The 16,441-nt window shown below is 47.6% G+C and overlaps 1 long non-coding RNA gene across 1 annotated transcript; it reads right to left on the bottom strand.

The window, feature by feature from the left end:
* On the bottom strand, positions 1-16,441 carry LOC106895650. Its single transcript, XR_001413477.1, has 4 exons — positions 16,376-16,441; positions 1,566-1,728; positions 483-574; positions 1-327 (listed from the first exon to the last, which is right to left on the bottom strand). It is a non-coding gene; the product is annotated as an uncharacterized LOC106895650 (long non-coding RNA).

Raw genomic sequence — 16,441 nt, forward strand, 5'->3', positions numbered from 1 at the left:
GAACAGCAAAGCCAGTGTCATGGCAATGGCAGATGGCACGAAGCGGGAGGGAGGGCTCCGTCCCCGACCTCCGGACGGACCGCGCTCCTAATTAGCTCTGGAGCAGAGAGTAATTAAACCCGGAGGTAAGGCAAGTGATTACTTTTCCTCGGCGGGCGCTTGCAGGGGCCAGCGAGCGGGAGCGGGGCTGCCCCGGGGGCCGGAGAGACCCCGATCCGGATCCAGCCCCACATCAGTGCTGGGAATCCCCACCGGCTGGCTCTGCCCTGGTTTGCTGCTGGGGAATGGGGAAACCTCACCAGTTCCTGCTCTCCCCATGGGCACAGCCTGCAGAAAATGAAATAAAATGCAGGGAAATACCGATGGAAAGGAGAGAGGCAGCATCTGGACTCTGCACCGATGACATTAAAACGTGACATATCCATTACCGAGCATTGCCACGGCACCTCACTACTCAATGCACCTACTTCAGCCAGCCCTACCTTTTCTGTCCTCCTCCTCCTCCTCAGTTGTTTGGAGTATTTTGTTCTGCTGGATATCCTCAGTTGTTCCAATCCACTTTCCTTCCGTTGCTCTGAAAGAAGCATTGGGAAGTAAATTATTTTTGTTGCTGTCGAAAAGGGTGCAAAGCCCGCGCAAAGTGAGATGTATGGAGTGAAATGCGCACGGAGTACTATGAAAAAATATTTTAAGCTCTTCCTTCACTCTAATCAAAAGAGTACTCAGGGAAAAATCACAGAATCACAGAATCGTAGTGGTTGGAAGGGACCTCAGAGATCATCGAGTCCAACCAACAAAAAAACCAAACCAAAACAAAAAACCAAAAAAAAAAAAACCCCACAAAAAACACAAACCATCACCCACCACCTAAACACACAACACCAAACCAAAAACCATCACCCACCCACACAGCACCCCACCACAAACCAGTAATCTTGGGCACTAGAGCATGCCCTGAAGAACCATGTCTACACGTTTCTTAAATACCTCCAGGGATGGTGACTCCACCACCTCCCTGGGCAGCCCATTCCAATGCTGGATAACCCTTTCAGTAAAGAAATGTTTCCTAATATCCAACCTGAACTTCCCCTGGCGCAACTTGAAGCCGTTACCCCTTGTCCTGACATCTGTAACTTGGGAGAAGAGACCGACCCCCGTCTCTCTACAGCCTCCTTTCAGGTACTTGTACAGAGCGATAAGGTCTCCCCTCAGCCTCCTCAGCCTCTCCTCATAAGACTTACTCTCCAGACCCCTCACCATCTTTGTCGCCCTTCTCTGGACCTGCTCCAGCACCTCAATGTCTTTTTTATGGTAGGGGGCCCAAAACTGTATTCTCCCCTGGGAGGAGCTGAGGGAAGCAGCAGAGCATCAAGGAAGCACCTTATTCTTTTGAAGGTATTTATTTTTGCAGCAGCTCAGCGCTGCAAACACTACAAGTCCAGCCTCTCTCACACAGCTGCGTCTGACGGCGATTCCTGCCGGGCTTTCCTTGGATTTTATGAACGGGCTGAACTTTGCCAAACAAATGGGAAAAATCGTGGCTCTGCGGAGCCTTCAGCACTTACTTATGCATTTCCAGTCAGACGCTCTGTCCCCAGCACACAGAGAATGGTTGGCTTTTGCATAATGTCGGCTGCCTTCTTCTTGCTGGGCTTAAAATAGCTCTGGATCTCCCCTCACCCGCCAGAGTACCAGGTACATCTCTCCATCGAATCGTTATCCAGGTCCCTGGGGATGAGCATGATTTTTCAGCAGAACATCTCCCTCCTGCAGCGCATCGTCCCCATGATCTCAAAATCAAATGTCACCAGATCTCTGCTTCCTCGCTGAAATGCTGGATAATTTTCATGTCTTTTTTTTTTTTTTTTTTTTTTTTTTATTTTCAGTGGATTAGTCAAGGCTCGCTGCAGGGCAGGGACAGGGGTTTCTGGGCTTTCCTGTGACCTCATGTTTTACCCCATAAATGCTCTTTACCTTCGACAAGCAGGAGGGAGGCCCGACAGGACAACTCCTGTTTGCTGCCAGGGTTTGGAGGTGCCGGCGCTGCTCCAGCTCAGCATCAGTTTCCCTGACACAGACACCATCCAAGTTATTTGCTTCAGTTTAAGAAACAGCCAGGATTATGAGAAAACTTGGGAACATTTCACCAGCAGCACCGTGGCTACACCACTGCAGTCCCACTCCTGTAAGAAGAGCCTGGGAGAGTTTGGCATTCCCAGATAAACCACTGGATTTTTCACCTGTTGCTCCTATTTAATGTGGAAACGATGGCAAAACACACCTGGCTGGAGGGAACAGACAGGGAATTGGCATTTGGGACTGTACGGAAGGGATTAACACTATGTCCATGAAAAATATTTAGCAATAATTAGTCCCTGCTCATTGTGTTGAGCATCAGATATTAATACTCTGGATCTCACATCTGTGAGAATAACCTTTAGCTGTCGGCAACGATAGGGTTTTCCTGCTCCGTAGCGAATACACATTAACTTCTGTCTTTAATGGAGGTGTTGGTGATTTTTTTTAATAAAAGAGAATAAAGACAGACCTCGTGGGCAGCAGCACCGAGAGCTGGGGCCAAGGATGGGATGGCAGATGAGGGAGCCAGCGGCAGCTCCTCGCTGTCCCCAAAGCAGCCTACATCTGCTCCTAATGATGGCTCTAATAGCCCGATTTATTTCAGTTACCAGAGTAGGAAATCTTAGTAAATTATGTCAGATGAGTAGGTTCTTTCTTTCCCTGAAAAATATCTCCCCCCCCAAAAAATAAGGAGGGGGGCAGGCGGGCAGATTGGCACCACCGCACTAAGCCTATTGACTATACAAAGGAGATTTAACTCCAAATTTCAAGTGCAATTTAAGGCTAATGCCAAACATTAAAATGGTGCTGGCATCACGCTATTAAGAAATGGGTATAAAACGCTTTGGAAGTGTAAGTCACTGATTTCTTTTCCCTCCTTATAAAAAACTGCCCTTAATGTGCATGAGGTTATTTAGAAAAAACAACAAAACAAAGAAATAAGAAAAGACCCAGAAAACTGAGGCAGAGCTGGGCTGCCAGCCTTGCCCTCAGAGCTGGGTCAGGTGTGCTCCCTGATGGACCTGGGCAGCATCCACCACAGAGATGTCCATCACAGAGAAGAACCTTCAGTGGGGGCAGCCGGGGACGCTGCCGCCTGGGGAGGACCCACAGCTTGGTCCTGGGTGTCTTCTTGCAGTTCCATCAGCGAAGCCAAGAGAGCAATGAGCTTAATCATCCCCTTTTGGGGTTTAGAGATCAGAGACAGTTCCCCACTAAATTCCTGTGCAGGAGAGGCCTTCCCTTCCCGCTGTGACACCGTCACCAGCTCCGTAACCTCCTTAAAAAAACAGGTGAGGGAAAGAGCCAAAAGGAAAAAAAAAAGATCCATGACCAGCATTGCTAGATGGAAGGAGATATTACCCTTCCCCATGGGCAAAAAATGTTCTTTTCTTCTCAATTGAAAGACAACAAAGAAAGTGCTCAGATACGCTCTTGTGTCCATTTATGAAAAAAAAAAAAAAAAAGAAGAAAGAGATTTCTTTCAGTTCATCTTAATTGAAAATTACCCACATTAGCAAGCAAGGGGAGCTTCTACCCCAGCCTGGGAGGAAAAGAAAGGTAAAAAGGCCTGCATGGATCATTAGTGGGTTTGCTCTCGGTCTGGTTTTATTTCAGCCCAGAACAACATGCTACCCATTAATTGTCCAGTGGCCACCTCAGGCCATTAACCATCTCCCCAGGAACACGCTCAGATGTGCTTTAGTAGAAGATCCCACAGAGGCAACGCTTGGCTCCTTCAGGGCTGGTGTCTCGCCCCCAGCCCCGCTCCCCGAGGGAGCCCAGCCCAGGGGGGACCCCCCTCACCCCCTGAAAGGGCAGCTCAGGCATCCAGGGGGTCAGAGACCAACACCCGTGGCATCATTTGGGGGAATTTCCCATTGCACTGGAGATTTGGTGGCACTCAGTTTCATTTCATCGCTGATAGAAATTGAATTATTTTTTTTTTTTCTATCTGCATCCACATCTGGTAATAGGTCAAGAGTTCAGGAAGTCAAAAAAACCCCCACCAAAATGTATAAAAAAAAAGATCTTTCTCGTTCTGTTCCCTGAAGATGTAAGGTTGCTTTCCAATGCACTTTAAGGTGAGTTATTTTGTTGCCATAGTAATATTATTCGGCTTTCGAACTGCTACGGTTTTGGTTTTCTTCCAGGCTAGACCTGTCACAAGCGGTCAGCGTCCCCAGCCCCTTTTGCAGCCTCCCACCGTGCTGCAAAATACCTTCAAACTTCAGCTCCCGCCTGCCCAATCTGCCTCAGCCCTTTACTCCAAGCCTAAGGAATTGATTTTATTACTGTGCCAGAACTGTACTTAAATAAAGACTTTAAATACGAAGGGGATGTAATGACGTTAAGAGAGATGCAAAGAAAAAGGCATCCCCTGGTAGGGAAATACCTCTGTGGGTCATTCGGGTGAAGAGGGTTCTGTAAATGTATTGGGAATTCATATTTAATTTTATATATTTATATATTATTCAAACAAATTGTATAATTAAGATATTAAAATATTCTCTGATTCTATGATAATATTTAAATTGGAAATGCTTTTTGGGGGGCTCTAATTCATGCCATTAAAGCAGGCACAACATGCCACATATAAACCTAAAGCCTGTGACGCTATAGCCCGTATGTACGACCGAGAGCCCGGGCGCTTGTTCCACTGCACACCCAAAGCAAAGCAGTTTTAAAGGCTGCTTTTTTTTCCTTTTTCTTTTTTTTTTTTTTTCTTTTAATTTTGAATAAACCCATTTCCAGATTAACAAATCAAGGCTACGTGCACGTAGAAGGCTGGAGAGCCGCGTAAGCCTTCCCAGGGATTGCTGCATCTGGATAAATCCAGCCCAGATTAAAGCAAAGCTCTCATTGCACAAACTCTCCCCTGAAACCAGCCGGATGCCGGTGACGCCGCCGTCCCCGGGAAAAGGAGGGAGCTTGGGAAGAGCCAGGCAGAAGGATTTGGTGGCGGAGGCATCGCTCCTGCGCTGTAGGCGGCTGCGTTGCGTTTTCTCCTGCGCCGGGGGAATTACGGAGGCAGAGCCATCCCGGCAGCGTTTCCAGCCGCGGCAGTTCCTGCGGTTCCCGAGATGACCCAGGGCTCTGCCGCTCCCCGATAGAAAACCCTCGGAAAAATCAACGCTGTGCCTCAACACAATAGCAGCCCGGAATAAAGCAACAGCCTTTAACAATGAGTTTCTTCGCTTTTATAGGTTCTAGCGAAGCCCATTGTGTTGTTTTAACACCCTTTTTTTTTTTTTTTTGGATTTAGATTTCTAACGTCCTCGACCAGGGGGAAGGGTGGAAGGGGCAACCAATTTAATTCGCTAATCCCCCTAAGCCTTGCTTAATGCAGTCGCTCTGCTTCGCCTCTGTGAATTTTATAGCGGTATTTTGGGTGGTTGCAGCATTGCCCTGGAAAATGTCCCATCATTTTATTTTGCAGCCATCCCAGGGAAATGGTTCCCAGCGTCGGGGCAGCCTCTTCATTGTCCACAATCCACATTGTCACAGGGAACACCCTCTCTCGCCCGAGAGGCAGCAGGACCTCGGGGCTGCCCTCCCTATTCCTGGCCAAGGTAGCTCGGAGTTTGGGTGCAAAATGCCCAAATTAATATTAAGCCACGAGCAGGAGACGTTTGCAGTCGATGGAAAATTCTCATTTTTGGCTGAGGAGACGGGTGGGGCTGCGGGGAACAAAGCAAAGTCCCCAGCTTGGGGACGCCTGCGTCCCCCCTGGGATGGGGCTGATGCAGCAGGACGGGTCCTCCTCACTCCCCAGATGTGACCACAGCTCACGCTGTTTGCCCTCGGGGTGGGAGGGATAAAAGTAGAAGGAAAGGAAGGAAAAAAGTTCCAATTTGTTTTTCTCCTGTCGCTTTCTTCTCTCGGCACGGAGGGAGTGCTGCAGCACGGGTTGTTTTTCCACATGCTCCTAAGAAAGACACGATAAGACTTAAAAAAAGACTATAGAATCCTCTCATGAGCCTCTGTTCTCCTTGAATTTCTCTCCTGGTGCTGAGCTTCCAGCATTTCTCTGGTATTTGCCCAAACCTGATGCATTCAGTGAATAAAAACCTCTGCCAAGAGGTTAGTGTCGCTCTCAATGGGATTTTGGGATGCCCCATTTAAGGATGCACTGTATCTCCCAAGGGAATGTTCCTCGGCCAGTCTAGAAGCATCTCGGAAGGAGTCACAGCAAAGCCAACGAGCCCAAATACAGAATCACAGAATCACAGAATCTTAGTGGTTGGAAGGGACCTCTGAGATCATCGAGTCCAACCACAAAAAAAACCCAAAAAACCAACAAAAAAACCAACCCCAAAACCAAAAACCACACCACACCAAACGCCCACCAAAAACACTGCACCCACCAACTACCAGGTGCACGGGGTGCTGGTACGGTCGACCCGCAGCAGCACCAAAGTCAAGATGGGAAGAAGGGCTTTCAAGAAAGGCCAAGGTCTGAATGATGTTACCTGTAGCAAGCTAAAGTCACCCAAAAAGGAGAAAGGAGCAAAGAAAGGAAGAAAACAAAGAACTGAAGAGACTGAGATCTATTAGACTGTCACAGAAATAGGGGTCCAGGGAGACATCAGAAAATATATGGAGAGAAGAGGATCCTTTAAATGGCAGGATCCTTCAGTCTTAACGGAGAACGTGAAGAAGAAACAGGAGATGCTTTTTTTCACCTCCACAGTCTGTGCCATTGCCTTCCACACTTATCTCACAATCCGGCCATAAGAATGAAACACCTTGGGAAAATAAAGACCAATGACAGGATTCTTTGTCTTTAGGGCCACCATTTGCCTTCACAGCTTCACCCCACGTCTACTGGCCCTGCCTGTTATTTTCCATCAGATACGAGCCTTGCACTCAGCCACACAGAGCTCAGGGACTTCACAAACTCTGAAGAAAAGCTCTTTTATTGGTGTAAAAGAAACAAAAGGGACAGCCAAAAGGGCAAGTACTTGCAGGTGTTGAAAAACACTTCACCAGAGATTAAATTTAATTAGTCCTTCTATCAAGAAAAGCTTTAAGGGACCCTCCAAGAATGTAAGTCATCTCCAAATGGAGACGATCGAAAAAACTTAATTCTAGCTTGATCTCAAGTGCTAATAAGTTAAGGCCAAAAAAAAATTAAAGGGAGATTCTGAAAATGGAACTCCTGAGGATATCAGAGGAAAGACTCTTCCCAAAGATAAGAAGCTGGAAGGCTACAGGAGAACGTCTATGTCCACTAAATGATGGAAGTAGGAGAACTAAATGAAATACCTGGGTGACGGGGGAATTTCTTCAGAGGAATTTATGGAGGTTTCTTTATGAGGGATAAGACGGAGAAGTCATCTCAAACTGAAGACCAGTAGAAGAGGCCCTAAGCTGAATAAATACAAGGAACGGGAACAAAATTCCTGGATGGGACAGCATTTTGAGAGTTCCAGAAAAGTGCTCAAATATGAAGCTGTCAGACTAATTAATTAACCCTGGTTTGAAACCCCTCATCTAAATCAGGCCTGAGATTTAAGGGCTAGAATGACAAATGAAACTGAACTTTGGGGGATGCAAAATCATGCAAATCACGGCGGTGTTGCAGGAAGAAGGGGCTCTGACCCGCTCTGGCTGGCTGAGGAGATCTTGGCATTGCTGCGCTGACATTTCGGCAGAGCGCTCCGAGGCAGTGGGAAGGCAAACAGACCGTGAGGAATTATTAGGAAGGAGGCAGAGAACAAATAAAAACAAGCGTTGTTATGGCACTGCCCGAGCCCGTGGTGTGCCCACGTGTGCCAGCCCTTCTCTTCCCAGAAAAGGTGGAGAAAGAGGGAGTAGTGGCCCGCAAAAAGCACTTTGTGAGGTTAAATAGAGTAGGGCTTTCTTATTTGGAAGCGATGCCTGAAAGAGACTTATGACAGAGGCACATAAAGAACATAAAGGGGGGTGGCTGCTCCTTGATTTGGTTTTGGTTTTGTCACCTTTGTCACCTACTGCATGACTCACAGGGCTCATTTCGTTCTCCTCGTTGTCAAAACGGAGCATTAGTTTCATTAGTGACTTAGAAAGTGCGTTTTAAACTCACACTCTTGTGGGCAAACTTATACAAGACAGTTTTCTCCTCCACCACCTCATGCAGTAATTCATATTTAATTTCTATATTTTATAAGACTGTATTTAAAAAGTATTAACGAGCTCACTTACAATGTCTACATGCTATGGATATCAATAAACATAAAAAAATACCTCAAACCAGTTTTAAATTTCTTTTTCTTTCAAAAAAGCAGTTCTTTTGAAAATTCTTGTGAACACTGTGTGCTCCTTCACAAAAAGAAATAGCTAATATTTTTGTAAAACTGACCAATAGAATTAAAACATATAAAAGTCCTCACAACTTAATAGAGAAAGAGTAAAGGATACCCAGGGACATAATTCCCTGATATATTCCCCGATATAATTAGCTGAGGGAGTTGCAGCATGATTTGCATGTCCAGCTATGCAGGGAGAGAGGAGATGAATTCTGAGCTGGACCCTGTGTGCCCAGGCTCCATGGCTTCCAGAAATCAAAAATGCAGGATGAGGCCCTAAACCCCCCCTAAATCACAAACTAAACATCAAAGGATTATTTAAAAAATAATTTATTTAAAAAATAACCCCAACTCGGGGGGGTTCCTGGGGACACAGGGTCAGAATCAGGCCCTCAGACAGGGATGTAGCCGACCTCAATTATAATTCCAACAATAACAAACCCTACCTTGTCACTTACAACTAATAGTCATTTTCCTGCTCATAAAACTTGTGGGGTTACAAGCACAGTCAGGTATAATATTGAAATTCAGTGGTGCTGAATATATCCTGGAATATCGACATTATTTGCCTGGTCCTTCTGCTCACAGAGCTACGAGCACACAGGTACACAGAGCACTCCCTGTTGCCCATTTTCATGCACATTTCATCCATATTTGAAATTTTGCATTTCTGTGTAAAGCCGAGACACAGATAAACGTTTACGTAACAGTCAGAGAGAAGGAATTTATTTGAAAAGCAGGCAAATAAGAAGTTCCCCCCCCGGCAGCAGCGACGTACACACCGTCGAGCCGACCAGCAGCTAATGGCTGCCATCAGAAATATGAGATATGGATCGGTCCTCGGAGGAACAGATGACACCATTCTCAGCAGGTGGCATTTTAGGCTCCAGCGATGGGATTTTAACATTCTCAAGAGGATGAAACACCATATTTACATCACGCAGAAGAAGTAATCGATCGACTTAGATGAATTATTAGAAGATAGAATTTAGAAACAAAGGCGAGTGGCATCCGGAGTATTTCTCAATCGCCTTTCACATGGGATAGTGTTACAGCCAGCTCTTGGGTATCGGGCACCATCTAGAGGAAAGACTGGTAGGATGCAGGAGGGAAATGAAATATTAATTTTTTTAAAAATAGCAAAAAAATAATACCTAGAGCAGATCTTGTATAATATCTATCAGCTCTTTAATTATTATCTAACAGCTCTTATCAAGGGACAAAACCGTATGAAGGAGTGGAAATAGGCGACTTCTAAAACAGAATGGTGATTTGCATGCAGGACCTCTGCACTGAAGCAAAACCCATGACTGCAATTATTGCTAATTATTTTGCACCTGTTTTTTTTTTTTTTAATTTATTTAGAATAAATAAGCTATGATACCAAAATTGCATTTTGAGGTTGCTGCATTTAGAGATCATCTTGACTTCTCAATACCAATATTTGCATATAACTGCATAGTACAAGGCACTAATTCCTAAGTTCCTTCTAAATAGCACTTATTTTTGTATCAGTTAAAACCTTAGATTTAATTTCTGCTACAGTTACCATCCTTGTTTACCATTTAGCTGCATATGAAAGGCCTGAGATGAGCAGGATGTGCATAGAAATGTGCGTGGAAGATACTCAAAGAAAAAGCTGAAAATGCTTAACTTGCTCCAGTGCTGAAATCCAAATGGATTCAGATGGACAGACTCTCATCTGCATTTTCTGTTAAGGAAAGGCTCAACCAGGTACAACCCAGCACACCCGCACGATTCTGCTCTAAACTTAGGTTTTTTTGCTTTACAGCAACATTTACATTTGTGTCTGGGGAAAAGTGCAATCATGTTTTTACACTACGTTAAAGCAGAAGTCAGAATTTGGCTTATCAGGACAGCATAATGATACATAAAATATGAGAGAGAGAGAGATTTTCCTGGTGTTACAAGCTGACCATGGGGAAGTTAATTTAATTTTGTAGTCAAATTAAAGAGGGGTAAACTCTGCTGACTTGTATTTCCTCTCAATGACAGCAACAGGATATGACAGACCATTTTGTGGAGGAGGAACAGGCTGGCAGTGACCAAGGTAGGAAAATTGCCCTGGGTGCATCAGAAAGAGGTAAAAACCTGAAAAATAGCTTATTGTTATTATTTCTATAATACCAAACGGATGGAAGTGATGGGTATTTGAATATCAATGGCAAGAGTTGTCAGAACAAGGGCTTTTCAGAGAGATAAAGTGGATCAGATGAATCACATTTACTTTTTATAAGTGGTTTGGGTGAGTTAATGGTGCAATGGCAGAAGAATGAGGGAGTTTTCCTGGGGGCTTTTATTTCACATGGTTTTTGCTTGGAGTAACACACACACACACACAGAAGTGCTGTGCTGGGGAACCAGGGACTTATCAGTAATGAGAGATATCAATAAGAAGGTAGAAAGGCAGAATTAAGTGAGCCTATGGAGGTATGAAAATGCATATACATGCATGAAATGGAAATCTCACAAACCAGCCTCGCCCGTGACCCACGCTTATAACCTGGGCAAGACCTCTTTCAGAGTGATGTTCTCTGAGATGATACTCGTTCAGCACTTGTTATCTGCCCTCTCAGGCTTTCTACAGCTCGGAGGGGTTCCTGATAATCTGCACCCTGTGGGGGGGAGGTGGGAGGTGGGAGGTAACCCTGCAAGGTCTGACAACTTTGGCCACGGCAGAATGGGATCGGTTCCACTCTGTGGGACGGTTACAGGGTTTCTACTCCTAAAATCCTGTAAAGGCTTTCATTTTTTATTTCTTTCTTTTTTTTCTTTTTTTCCCAAAGAGCAGCATGGAAAGAAATTTCTTTCCTCGTTAAATCATTTCTGCCTGTGAATGCCTCTGTTGTTCATTAGCAAAGATTACCACGGCACTTAGCGCGTTCTTCTTCGCTCCTCGGTGCCGCTGCTGCTGTTGGCATTTGCATAATAGAGTTCTGCTTTGGAGAAAGATGAATAAGCACAACCATAAAATCTGGCTTTCACTGGGGAGATTTACTATCATCCCCCAGCACGCTGCTTCTTGGACGCAGAGGATCCAGAAAGAGATGAGTCACGGAGCTGCAAGATCTGCGTGTGGCTGACACGGAGCTCCCGGGGAACGAAGGCTCCGCTGGAGGACGGGCACTACTCACCAGGGGGATGAGTCCTTAAGGGGAAAACCCGGGAGAAGTGGGAAGAGGTATCGATCACGGTCCTTAAGCAGCCTTTGGGAATAATAAAGCAACTGGGAAAAGGTTAGGGATAGGAAGCTGAGGGTGCCAGCAGCACGGGAAGGGGCCTGGGAGTCAGCGCGGAGCAGTAAAAGAGCCGCGATGGCGCCGAGGGAGCCCGGCCAAGGGAAGAGTTACACAAGGGCTGCTTGGGGCATGAGTAATGCTCTGTTTGTGCCCGACCCAAAGGCAGGGCGCTGTACCCTGCATACCTGCGCCGGGCAACGCGCACAGAACAAACACTCGGGTGCTTACTAACGCCCTCCTTTCTTCTCAATGCGTGGATCCACCCCAGCTACGATGGAGGTGCAACTAGAGAGCTGGATGGAGAGGCTGATAGAAAATTTTCCATAGAACTGCTGTCAATAGTTTATTATCAGAAGGGCAGTTTGCATCAAGGGAGCTCCAAAGCAACCAACACTCGCCCCGGTGCTACTCAGCTCTTCCGGTGATGACTTGTATGATGGGACAGAGGATATTTTTAAGAAGATGACATCGAACTGGGGTGACTGAAGCATGTTGAGAGGACAGAATTAGAATACAAGTGAAAGGGCCTACCTTCCTCTTCTCTGTGACTCAGTAGAGCCCAGTGCCTAAAAACACTGGATGGAGAAATCAAAAAGACCTGGGATGATGAAGAGAACACAAGTCACGCTTGAATTTAAAAACAGTATCATAATATTCATGAGGTATTAGCAAAAATCTTTGAAGGTAAGACTGATTACACCTCCCTCCTATAGCACTGTGATCTGTTTGGATTCTGCATTTCAGTAGAAACTTGGAACAACTGGAAAAACTTCAGAGGAAATCAGGAAGAACTGTAACAGGTCTGGAAGACATGGAAAGAATAAATGGAAGTGCTGTAAAATGGAAGAGAGCGATTATCTTTCCTCTCATATATGAGAAAAAAAAAAGGATTGAATTGGATCAAGGAAGATTTATGAAAATCTTCAAAGTATAAAAAGCCCTGCTATATCAAGATTAGTTCAGGCAGTTTTGGAGTATTTCTACTGGAAAATCAAGAAAGTGCTGAGCTGCGAGGTCACGTATTTGTAAGTGCTTGGGCAAACAGCACGTGGTGAGGCTTCCAGCCTGGGTGGTGTGGGAAGGACACGAGTGAGGGACAGATGAGCTTATTCTGGGAGGGTTTTCTATCCCAGGCTTTCAATTTGAGAGCCCATTGTAGTTACTGTAGGAATTCCCATTGGCTCCAGGTAGGCCCTAAAAGAATAAGCCAGCCTGCTGCAGTGGTGCAGGTTCGCTTGTTGCTTGCTCCTCCAAGCTCAAATAAAAGCAACCTCCAAGTAGAGGGTTCACTAAGACACTGACGAAAAAATTGCCAAGGAAACACGCCATATTCATAGAGAAATATATTAAGTAACTGCCAGCACCAGAATGTACCGGGACGTGATGCTGTACAATATTTACAGTGCTGTGTTTTCTCTTGATACAGAATTATATTTAGCTCAGAAACACTGCTATGTTGTTTCAGGGCATATGATAAAACACCATCCATGGTTTTTTTTTTTTCCTCTTTGCATTCCTGGCACGCATAAAAAGATGAGCTTGCAATTCTCAGTGCTGAAGACAGGTGGGAGAAAGATTTCCTCTAAAGATAGTGAATACCAGTACGCTCTTTTCCTAGCTGGTAATGTATTTTGAGGACTGCAGTTTTACACTCTATCTCTCACAGAAAGAGCCTGTGAAACTTCAGAGGCTCCGGTGTAATCCTGAAAAGGTGGGAGACTTGTTACTATTGGAAAGCCATTAGGACTGAGGACTGCAGCTGAGGTGGCACCTCGTGTCTGTGCTACCCATGAGCTGATCAACCAACCTGCCTTAAAAAAGATCCCAAGAGCTACCACGGTGAGCAATTCTCCTTTTATACATTTAAACTCTCATTAGCAGCTTGAGAACTTTAGAGGATGAAGAAGAAAAGAGGTCTAGGCATCATCCAGTTAATCCCAGCTCCTGGCACAAAATAAACAACTTCCGCAGCTGCATCAAGACAAATAGAGGTGAATTAAGCTGAATGTCAAGCACCCGACTCCTTCTCCAGAAAGCTACTGGCACTTGGTCAGGTACCCTGAAGCATCCTAAGCACAGGCTGCCAGCAGGAAGGACTGCATCCTGATGGTTAACAGCAGGAAGAACTCTGAAACAGCACTTCACAGAAAGCCTAGTCATGAGCAGATGCTATAAATATCTGCTAAAAATGCATTTTTTCTTAATGTTTCACTGGCTTCGATTTACTATGATTCAGCTCCTGGTACTCAAAGCATGAAGATGAGTTGTCTTTTGTTTTCCAGTTATGACAATGATTGTTATGCTGCCAAGATCTCGGAGAGTTCTACCAAATCCCAGGTATTTATGGTGGCAAAACACAATTTTACACTACAGAACGCTGTCAATTCACTTAATATGTCTCAGCAACTTATTGCTGAAGTGACATAAATTTCTGGAGCTTTGACAAAATTAAAATATTTGTTTCCCTTAAGAAACAGTGATTGATATTGAATCCTTTTCCCTTTGAAGAGAACAGGTGCCGCATCAATCATATTTTCAATTTCCTGGATGCTGAGAGCAAACAATCTTCATTTGGCTCCTTGGGCCACGCAACGCCCTCCATTCTGTAACCTTGGCAGGACCATGCACCTTGGGGTGTGTTGCTGAGGCCAGGACAGACTGGAAACAGCCCACTTCATGCCAGACAGACAACGGCTTCTCTATAAACACCCAGGACCTTCTCAAGCTGCCAAACACAAGGTTATCCGTACCCCAACACTTTGTCTTGAGCAAAACATCGACGGTGGATTAAACATTTTCATGACCATGAAATCACATGGAGTGGGAAGGGACCTCTGGAGATCATCCAGTCCAACCCCCGGCCAGAGCAGGTCCACCCAGAGCAGGTCCCACAGGAACGTGTCCAGGCGGGGTTTGAATGTCTCCAGAGAAGGAGACTCCACCCCCTCCCTGGGCAGCCTCTCCCAGGGCTCTGCCACCCTCACAGCAAAGAAGTTCCTCCTCATCGTGAGGTGGAACTTATACTCAAGTTTGTGCCCATTTCCTCTTATCCTGTCCCTGGGCACCACTGAAAAAAGACTGGCCCCATCCTCTTGACACCCCCCCTGTCAGTATTTATAAGCATGGATCAGATCCCCCCTCCCCTTCTCTTCTCCAGCCTAAACAGGCCCAAGTCCCTCAGCCTCTCCTCATCAGAGAGATGCTCCAGGCCCCTCATCATCTTTGTAGCCTCTGCTGTCCCCTCTCCAGCAGTTCCCGGTCCTTCTGGAACTGGGGAGCCCAGAACTGGTCCCAGTGCTCCAGCTGGGGCCTCCCCAGGGCAGAGTAGAGGGGGAGGACGACCTCCCTCCACCTGCTGCTCACACTCTTCCTGATGCCCCCCAGGATGCCCTTGACCTTCTTGGCCACAAGGGCCCATTGCTGGCTCATAGGCATCCTGTTGTCCCCCAGGACTCCCAGGCCTTTCTCCTCAGAGCTGCTCTCCAGCAGGTCACCCCCAACCTGTCCTGGTGCAGGGGGTTATTTCTCCCCAGGTGCAGCACCCTACACTTGCCTTTATTGAAGTACATCAGGTTCCTCTCTGCCCAACTCTCCAGCCTGTCCAGGTCTCGCTGTATGGCAACACAGCCAAAGAAATGTATGTTTCTGTACCTGCCGTACACCACCACAAAGCTGCTCCACTCCTAGAATCATAGAATGATTTGGGTTGGAGGGACCTTAAAGATCATCTCATCCCAACCTCCCTACCCCGGGCAGGGACACCTCCCACCAGGCCCGGTTGCTCAAAGCCCCCTCTGGCCTGGCTTTAACCCCCACGGTGCCTCCTCAGACCTTCCCCCCAGCGAGGCCTGCCTTAAGGGGAGCCTCCCTCAGCTCTCCGGCTCCACCTTCCACCCGTGTGTGCCCCCCTCCGCGAAAACACTCGCGGCCTCCCCGACTTTGCTACTGCCCTCCCCACCCACCAGGAAGCCAAGGATTCCTCAATCCCTGCAGTTTTGGAGTTGGGTTTTTTGGGTTTGTGGTTTGTTTTGGTGGCTTTTTTTTCCCCCAAAAACCCCACATTTATTTGCCGGCTCTCCATTTCCTGGCCATTACCGGCAGGATAACGTACTGCGGGCCGGCAGGCGGGGCTCTCCCCATCCCGTCCCGGCCGAGATGGCGCAAGGCCCGGGCGCGGCCCAGCCGCCGCCACAGCCCCCGCCTCCGCCTCACCGACCGGAAGTGTCGCCTCAGGCGTCAGGCACCGCCCTCTTGCGTCACTGCCCCTCCCTTCCGGCGCCAGGCGCTTCCGCTCCCTTCCCCTCCCGTCGCCGCTTCCCCACCACCCCCCCCTTTTCGCCTCGCGCCCGGCCGCGCACCGCCCCCGTGCGGCCGGCGGCGCGCGCTGCACCCCGCTCGGCGGCGGCTCACGGGCCGGGATAGCCATGGGGCGAGCGGCGATGCCCTGAGCCCCGGCGGCAGCCGGACCGGGGCCAGCGCCGCGCACGGGCTTAGCGGGGCTTCTCCATGGGGGCTCGGCCGCAGTAGGAGCGGCGTCTCCCCGGGGCGCCATCCGCCACCTCCCCTCCCCCTCGGGCCTCCTGAGGAGGATGGCGGCGGCGGCGGCCACCCCGCCGACCCAGCTGGAAGCCGGTGGGTATCGCTGGGCGGCGGGGGCTGCCCCTCCGCCCCGCCGACCGCCCCCCCCTCCGACCCCGTTGTAACCCTGTCCCCTTCTCCCCTCGCCCCTCCGCAGAGCTCTACTACCTGATCGCCCGGTTCCTGCAGTCCGGACCCTGCAAGAAATCCGCCCAGGTGAGCGGGGGAGCCGGG

Source organism: Calidris pugnax, unplaced genomic scaffold (assembly GCF_001431845.1).
Source record: "Calidris pugnax isolate Ruff unplaced genomic scaffold, ASM143184v1 scaffold38, whole genome shotgun sequence".
NCBI classification, from domain to species: domain Eukaryota; kingdom Metazoa; phylum Chordata; class Aves; order Charadriiformes; family Scolopacidae; genus Calidris; species Calidris pugnax.